Source organism: Belonocnema kinseyi, chromosome 5 (genome assembly GCF_010883055.1).
Source record: "Belonocnema kinseyi isolate 2016_QV_RU_SX_M_011 chromosome 5, B_treatae_v1, whole genome shotgun sequence".
Taxonomy (NCBI): domain Eukaryota; kingdom Metazoa; phylum Arthropoda; class Insecta; order Hymenoptera; family Cynipidae; genus Belonocnema; species Belonocnema kinseyi.
This window is the reverse complement of record NC_046661.1, coordinates 58,820,766-58,830,232: the sequence shown is the minus strand read 5'-3', so window position 1 is coordinate 58,830,232 and position 9,467 is coordinate 58,820,766.

Here is a 9,467-nt window from a genome sequence, read left to right as displayed (position 1 = left end):
AGGATTTTAAATATTTTAGGATGTTTTAAAACATTTCAAGGAATTTTTAATTAATTTCAATAATTTAAAGCACTTTCAAAGAATTCCAACTATTTTTTTCAAGTTTTCTGAAAATTTAACTATTTTGCAGATTTTTTGTTTGTTTTGGTTTAAAAATTAATTTCTTTTAACTACAAGAAAATACATTTTCTTATTCAAATTTTTTTTCAGAAAACTAATCGTTTTAGTTAAAAAATTAACTATTTCTATTAAAAGTTAGTCAACTATTAATTAAAATTAATGTTATATTTTATAATTATAATATTAACATTAATAATATATATAGTATTAATAATATTCATACTATATACACCTGAAAAACATAACCTCAAAATCCACTCATGCATGAAATGAAGAATCACGCGAAACATTAAATTTGCCAATTTCTTCCATTTCTTTCAAATGGGGATCGAGATATAAATAGAAGACCACCGAAGTGTTCTGAAGCCTTCAGATCGGCAATCATCGTACAGCAGGGAACCGAAGTCGAATCGTGCATTTTCGGCTTACCCACGAAGTCACAGTGGTAATCATGCACCTTCTGATTTGCGGCTTCCAAACGGTAGGTATGATGGAGGTAAATTTCAGACTCGATCTGGCAGCTCTGGTTACGTATGTATGTCAGACGGTTGAACCGCCGAGCCACGCTGACGCCGCCGGCCAACTTGCTTCAAAACCGCGTCGCCGCTGATCCGAACTTGACGCCGTCGGCGCGGCGGCATATCGGCGCGCCGACGTAATCTTGGGTATATTTACATGTTACCGGAATTCTTTCTGCCGAGTGATCCGGTCACTTGCGAAAGTGTCTGCGACCAGTTAGTAGTTAAAGTAAACCGATTTGAATAAATATCTCATGCTAGAAATTGATCTTTTGTTCCTACTTATTTTGTATTTTCAAAACAGTATTTAAAAAAAAACACTCAGTTAGACCGTTACGCCGCCCCGCCGCCAGTCAAAATTCTGTCGGCGATACCCTTTAATGTATATGTATATAATATGTATATTTATAATTTTATATATGTAGAATAAAACCTTGAATATTTAATGCTTTGACATAATTTGTCATTACTTTTCATTTATCAATAAGTTATTTTATCAAAATGTAATTAAACGGTACAACTAATTATTCATATATATAATAATATAATGTTTTATATATATATATATATATATATAATATTAATCGTCGGGGGGGGGGCTTTATTTTCGCCCAGGACACAAAAACCCCTATTGATAACAATCGACAAATATTCTTAGATGGCAGTCTATTCTGTGCAAATTTTATTCTTTAAATAAAAATAAATTATTCCTGAGGAATTAAAATTCTCTTTATGCGGAAATGTCAAATTATTTTCATATAATAATAAAAATAAGAACAAAATATGCAAATATTCTCCGTGAATCTAGACATTTTGGTTCAAATTAGGAATTATTACTATTCTATCAACTCCTAATAAATAAATATTAGAAAATATCTACCTCGTTTATCTGAACATGTCACAACTTTTTGTGGAATTTTTTAAATTGAAATATGTATAAATAGAACGTATGATTAATTAGATTTTTTTAGACATAAAAATATGCACAATCAAATTTAACATCCAGATAGATCCTTTAAGAATTCAAATTTTAGCATTGTTGTGAAAGCCTCCAGGACACTTCGTTTTTGCCATAAACAATTGTACGTGCCCTTATTGTATCCGTGTGCCTTAAATTTAGGATTAAAAAAAGGCTCTAGCTATAATTTCATGTAATTTCGAAAACTGAATTTGTTAAGCTAGATTTTTTTTTGGCATACCCAGATCCCCCCAGAAGCCCCCTGAGTGAGATTTTATAGGCCTAATGTGGAGATTACTGCCAATAACCAATATAAACGAAAAATCAGAGCAATAAAATTTCGCACTGAAACCATTGATCACCAACGCTGCATGCATTTTACACTAATTCTCTCTCACTCACACTATCAAAACGACCTTGTATCTGAGTATGATATTTTCATTGTCCACAGAAAATAGGTATTCTTGAAAGGTGACACCTTTTTGTTGAAAGTTTAATTGCTTTCCGAGAACAACTACCTGTATTCCCTAGACTAGATCGTCTACTTGGAGCCGAATAGCTAGCAAATTTAGTTAACAATGCTTGCGAAAATCGAAGACAAATTTTCCTCCCATTTAAAATCCGTTAGCAAAAACAAAATAGGGTCTAGATTTCGTCTCTTTGATGCGTTGTCTTTAAGATTCTATAAATATAATTTTCCTAAGATATTCGAGAAAATTCAGAAATACATGAAGTTTTCATATACGCCAAATCAAATTTTCAACCAAAAAGTTCATTTTCAACTATATATTTTGTTGCGCTTTCAAAAAAAAAAATATCGAGCACGGTAAAACTTTATATTTCAACAAAAAATATTTAATTTCTTTCAAAAGAGATAAAGTTTCACGCCGAAAAGACGATTTTCCTGTCAAAGAAGACGAACCTTCAACAAAAATGGTTAGCATTTCCACCAAACAGATGAATGTTGTTTTCATGTTTACCCAAAATAGCTTGTTTACGAATTTGTCCTTTCTTTTTAAACTTATAAAAAGTGTTCCAACGCACAATCAAATCCGAGTAGTCTTTTAAAAGTTATCCGGTATACAGACAACGACAACGGCGACAATGACAACGATGACAAACCGACAGACAGACACTCGCGTAAAAAATTTTCATTTCTGGCTCAAGGGGCCTTAAAACGTCAAAATTTTATGAAATCCGCGGAAATAATATTTCACATAAAACCAGTACCTTATCATTAGGATGAGAATGTAATAAGACTTGCACAGAAAAAACGAAAGATAAAGTTAACATCGATTTGAGGTGAAAGATTCACCGCAACAAAAATTAACCTTGCTAGATAAACTTTAAATGAATCGAAGATATTTTCAGATTTTTAACCTTTCCGGGATAATCTTTCGCCATATAATCGCACCATTTTTATTCGAGATGTAGCGAGAATTATGGAGCCAGCGCTGTCTATTGTCGTTTAGCTCCATTAAATTGGAGAGAAATGAGGATTCCCATCTGTCAATTGCTTTTTGCGCTTTTTGCTAAAGGGCATTAAATATGTTCTAATTTATCTGCAATAGTGTAAATTATTTTGGAGGAAAAATATCGTTAAGAACAATTTTTTTCGTATTTTCTGTTGCTGATTCTGCAGGTTTTACCGAAATTTGTCACTTCACGTGACGCAGTAGACGAGATCAGAATTATTCTTCTAACCACGGAAAAACTTTTGCCAAAATATGAGTAATTTTCAACCTTTGCAAGTCTTACCTGCTACAAATTTTATTTTATTTTTTCTGTATTGATTGTGAATTCTCTTTCGTTAAAAGAGCTTAGCTCGAGAGTTTAAGCGCACCTACGGCACGCGACTGAGGGCAATCGCACTCCGCGCTTAGTCTTTGCATTTCTTCCGCATTCGGGCACAGACCTTTTAAAATCAAAGGTGAACGGACCGACAACTGTAATTTTGTGATTTTGAACTCTTTTGTTAAAGCTCTTTTGGCTTTAACAAACACATTCTCATCACGTATCTCGTGCTTCGCACTCGATTTTGCCCAACCTTTCAACTTTTCTACATTATACACAACACTTTTATATCAATTATAATACATTTTTTATGTAACTCTGTCAGGGATTACTTATTAAAAAATTGTAAAATAAAAAGCAAATTGTATTTATCATGATTATTTTTGTATTTGTTTCCTATTTTGCTTTAAATGGTATTCTAAGTTGCTCTGAAACATGTATCATTTCAATAAATGTATATCATTACAATTCCCAAGTGCGAAGTCACATACGGCCCAACCTTGGCCCATAGTCGGCAAAAATAGTACCGAAGCTGGGCTGCCATTATCGCGCCAATGACGGTATGATAACTATAGCCTGCACTTGGCAGCCAAAGTTTAGCTGCCATTGTCGGCCCAACACTGGGTACCAGTATTGGTCCAAACCTAGCTGCCATCGTCGCGCGATTGCCGAATTGATAACTATGGCCTTAACTTGGCAGCCAAGGCTTGGCTGCCATTGTCGGCCCAACATTGGGTATCAATATACTGTTATAGTCTAAGGTCTAAGGATATGACAAAAAAGGTATTTAAAAAATAAATATTAATTGATTGCGAGTACTTTGAATATAAATAATAATGGTCCTGTTTATATTTAATACATATGTTACATTTTGAACATTATATTACAAATAAAATTTCTAACGCTACGGGGTATCGAACCTACATCTATATACCTTAATCTATCGCCTAGCAATCGGAAGTGCTAACCACTGCGCTAAACCGACGAGTTGAAATTCTCTGAAAGAACCATCCTCATAAGTTGCAGTTCAGAAAAGCTAGAGAATCAAATTTTAAGCTCTCTTTTTCTAATTATTTATTATTATGCGACGTAGTGTAAATGTAAAATACACGAACTGTTAGGAGGAATAGCGATACAATCATTTTTAAAGCAATAATTTAAATAGATTACAATTATTCTTCGCGTAATATTTCGATTTTTTCCATGGCAGCCTACTTTACAACTTTTTGCAATGACAGGAAATGTAATTTTTCATAAACATTTTAAATTTTTAATGACAGAACTTAACAAATTTCATCGTGAACTTTGACAATTTTTCAATAAATTTTTTTTTATGTTTCTTGTAAGATTTGTTTATTAAGTGTTAAAAGTGAGACTTGGCGCAATAAAGTGCCGATACTGGTCCAAGCATCGGTGGAGGACCGGCAAATGACCGGCAAATTAAAATGCCGACATTGGCCCAATAACTTTAGCCGACCTTTGGCTGCCAAAATTGGACCAACACTGGGCAGTATATTCAGCTCCGGCAATTCGCACTTAGCTTGATAATATGCATAAAAATTGAATCAAACTAATTTTTATTTCCTGGTTTTTATAATTTGTTATTTTTAATGTTGTTTTTTTACGATTAAATAAAAACTGCTGCGCATCTGCATAGGGTCTAATACAGGAACTTATATAGGGTCCTATATAGGAGCCTATGTCCTCTTTCGTCTTTTCTGTGTTTTTTTTCCAAAAAGTAAATTTTTTCATTTTTATCCTTATGTTTTACGATTAAAAGAAAATCTACTCGTCCTATCGAAAAATAATGAATAATGAATTTATAGATCTTTTTAGGCGAACAACTTTTGTCTGGTAATTTAAGTTCATACCTTTTGTCGTTTTTGCAAACAAATTTAATATTTTTATTTAGAATGTTATTTTTTACAAATAAAGCAAAAACTAACTGCCCCATACAAAATTATAGCTCTTTTTTGGATGAACAAGTTTTGTCTCACTTTTTCTCGTAGCTTATATCAAAAAGTGATTCATTCTTAATTTGTAGTTCTTTCCAGTGCACGCAATTTCAGCTTTTTCACTTTTTTCGTATCTTGCCTAGTTTGACCAAAAAATGGAATTTTTGAATTTTTCATTATTTTTGGTACGATCAAATTTAGAGTGTTCAACTTCTCGACTAAATTAAAAAAGTTGTTATCATAGTCCTGTAGGGCTTTCAAAAAGCAAAGTTTTTCTTCTCTTGACTTTTTTTCATACCATGCGTTTTTTGGCTTAAAATGTTCATATTAGTTTGTTTTTTTGAATTTTGAAAATGCTCTAACTTTGATAACTTCCTTTTTATAGAAAAAAGTCAGAAGGGTAAATTGTTTAAGCTTTGAAGTACTATGAACAACCGTGCATATAATTTTTACATCTTGAAAAAATATGGTTTCAACCATTTTTTGTGTAATCAAATTTTGAATTTTCAACTTTTTGACCAAATTGAAAAAGTTCTTATCATAACCTTGTAGGGCTTTCAAATAGCAACGTTTTTCTTCTCCATAATTTTTTAGTATCATGCGTTGGTTGGCTTAAATTGTTCATTTTAGTTTGTTTTTCTGGATTTTGAAAATGCTATAACTAGTGATTTTTTATTTTTCAAAAAAAGTCATTAGAATAAATTGTTAAAATTTTTGAATTCTATGAATAAACATACAGAGAATTTTTTAATTTTAAAAAGAGTGGTTTTAAAAATATTGAAAATATGTCCACTTTTTGAATATTTATCGAAAATGACTGGTTAACGAACTTGACCTTTAGTTTTGGATACTAAACGAGTGTACCAAAGGGCAATCTAATAGATTAACTTTTTCAAAAGTTATCGTGTTCACAGACAGACAGGCAGACAGGCAGACACATTCGTAAAAACCTGTTTTTCGGATTTGGGGCGTTCTCAAAACGTGGACATTTGACAAAAACTGGGGAGGTCAAATTTTACACAAATCTAATACCTTCTCTGATGAGAATGTAATAAGAACTTTCATCAAAATAGTTGAATCCTTAATCAAATCAGATTATTAATTATAACTAAATAGTTGCAGTTTTAACCACAAAAGATGAAATTTCTACCACAAATACGAATTTTCAAGACACTAGTTACGTTTTCAACCGAATTGATGCATTTTAAACTAAAGAATATTACACTAATACACGGAGAGAAATTTCAGGAGATTAATTCACGGCACTCCTACTTGATTATGTCACGCTTTGGCGCGAGAACTAAGGTCTCGGAACCCTAGCTCTTAAAGCAACCTTTTTGAACTTTCAGGCATGAGGCCACGCCTCTTTGTATTCAGGTGTCGAATTCTATGGTTTTAGATCATAAAATCCAAGACTTTAAAGCACATACAAGTTTTAGCTCTAAATTCATGCACATACGAATGTTCAACCTGATATTTTTAATCAAAGACTTAACTCCATTTTCAAATGAATAAGATGAATTATCAATAACAATTTAATGTGCAGAATTCCTGAAAATAAAACCAAAGAATCCAACGACCAAATTTGGAAAACCACCATAAAATGTTGTCATTGAAATTTGAAAAAAGATAACAATTTTTTCCTAAAAAAGAAGAGAATTTTTTTATTTTTGGGACAAAATATAAAAGAGGAAAAAAAACGAGAAGGCAACCAACCAAATTCCCCTTCTTCTCTTTTTATTTCTTTCGTCTTTTTTATTTTAACTATTATCAAATCACAATAAAAAACATTTGTAAAAAATAATTTTTTTATCAATAACACATTTAATAGTTGCAAATTCAACCAAAAAATATAAATTTTAAAGCCGTGGCTACGTGTACCGTAATTTCGGTACAAATAGATGGATTTTTTCGGTGGGAGCTGATAAAGGGATTATTTATACCGAAATTTCAGTACGAATAACCGGATTTTTGTGAAACACACCCATATTTGTACCGAAATTTCGATAAACGTCGACAGTTCCTAATTTTATACTAAACAGTAAGATTTTTAACAAGAAAATATGAAATTTCTCACAAAAGAGATGAGTTTTCAAATCAAGAAGTTAAATATTCAGCCAAAAAAAATTTGCAGCCGAGAAAGAAGAAAAGTTTCAATCAAATTATGATTTGAGGGGAAAAATATTCTTTAATCAGAAATACCAATTTCAAATAACTATTTAATTTTCAAGTTTATTTATCTACTTGTTATTAAGATTATATCAATATAGTTGATTTTTTAAGATTTCTAAAAGAAAGAAGGTTTTTAAGGATTTAAAAAGGTTTCATGAGAATCGGAAAAATATCTTAAACTTCCTAGGTAATTTCAAATAATATTTTATTTTGAAAAACGAATTTCAAGAGAAAAGTTTGAAAGATTTCAAAACATTTCAAATCATTTTATAAAATTACAAAAAATATTGCAGATGAATTTAACGCAAAATATTTGCGTTTTGCAGAATTACACAGATTTAGAAAGATCGAATAAGTTTAAAAGATATTTAGACATGTAAAAAAAATATAAAAAATAATTTAAAGCTTGACAAGAATTTTCAAGAATTAAACGAAATGGAGATTTTTGAAGATATAGAACAAAAAGTTTAGAAGCGTTTCGAGAATTTTGAAAGCATTCAAGAGGATAAACGCATATTTTCTTAAGGTACAAACAAAAAATGTTCCGAAAAAAAATCTAGAAATTTTCAGGCTTATTTCTTAATTTCGCAGAATTAAAAAAAATGTAAAGAAAACTTTGAATTCTTTAAAAAAATATTTCGATGTCTTGGCAAGATTGGAAAATAATTTAAATGTCCTTCACGGGAAAGAAGCTCTATACACCTGTGGGCTATAATCTTCTTGTCGCCAACGGCTAGTAAGCACTCTAGGAGGTCATTAGGGGCAATATTTTACAATTTTATTGCCGGGAAACCCCGGTAAAAATTTCCTTTCAACTCTCAGCCATACATAATTCAAAGTAAAGAAATGCCAGGTGTCTAGACTCCAGACATAAGATTCTAAGCGGTCTACTTGGAATTTCCGGGCAAATTTGATTGAATATTATACATTTATTGTTAACTTTTACTATATTTTCTTCAAATTCTAAAATAAATAAGACAAGCGAATAATAATTGCAAAGATATTTATTAGAAAAAAAAGAAAACTTAAAAACTAAGTAAAATATTTTCAGTTTTCACAAAAACGAGAATTATAAAATGTAAGTATAATAATAGAAATAATTTACATAAATATACATGAATACATACAATTTCTATCCTACTATTTTTACCGTAACATGCTGTTGATTTCTAACGTTTATAGGGTTTGAAGACATTAGAAGTATTTAAATCTTTTTCTTGTTGAGGATTCAACTATTTTGTGAAGTAAAGAATCGTAGAAAAATTATATTCATATAACCATAAAAATAAATAAACATAAAAAAAGTAATTCGCATATTTTTATTTTGTTTTACAAATGATTTATCTTTCTCCTCAAATTAAAAAACTACACGCTCGCTTAGTGCGCGAAAGTGTTCTGCAAGAAAGTGAAAGTGTTCTACGTTAATGAGCTTGAAGACGTTTATGTAAAAAAATTGTTGTGCTTAGCAGACTGAAAAATGTAAAAAAGTAAGGATTTTTTGGTACATTATTTCTTATACAAGGGGCGATGGAAAAAATTTGAAAAAATTCATGAGTATGAGGAAAACTGTTGTGAACCAGTTGCATTGAGAAATTTAAAAAATAAGAAAAATTGTGGCTTAAAAGTACAAAAATGTGCAACTATATAATCTTCAGTTCTAATACAGATATTAAAGCGATTCAAACTGCCAACTGTAATGCATAGGCTCTGTATTTATTTTCAATCGCCCGAAACGATGTGTTAGTCTTATTTTTGTGAAAATCGCGATATTTTTAGGCATATTTTTTGTTGGAAAACAAGTGACAGAAAGCAGGGAGAGCACGTTTTTTTTTACTGCCGACCGCTGGTCCCTTTCTTTGACCCGTGGTCTGGTGCCATCCAAGCATTCAAAACCAGGGGCCGAATAATAGCACCAGCGGTCGGCTGTCAAACAAAAAAAGCCCCCCCCCC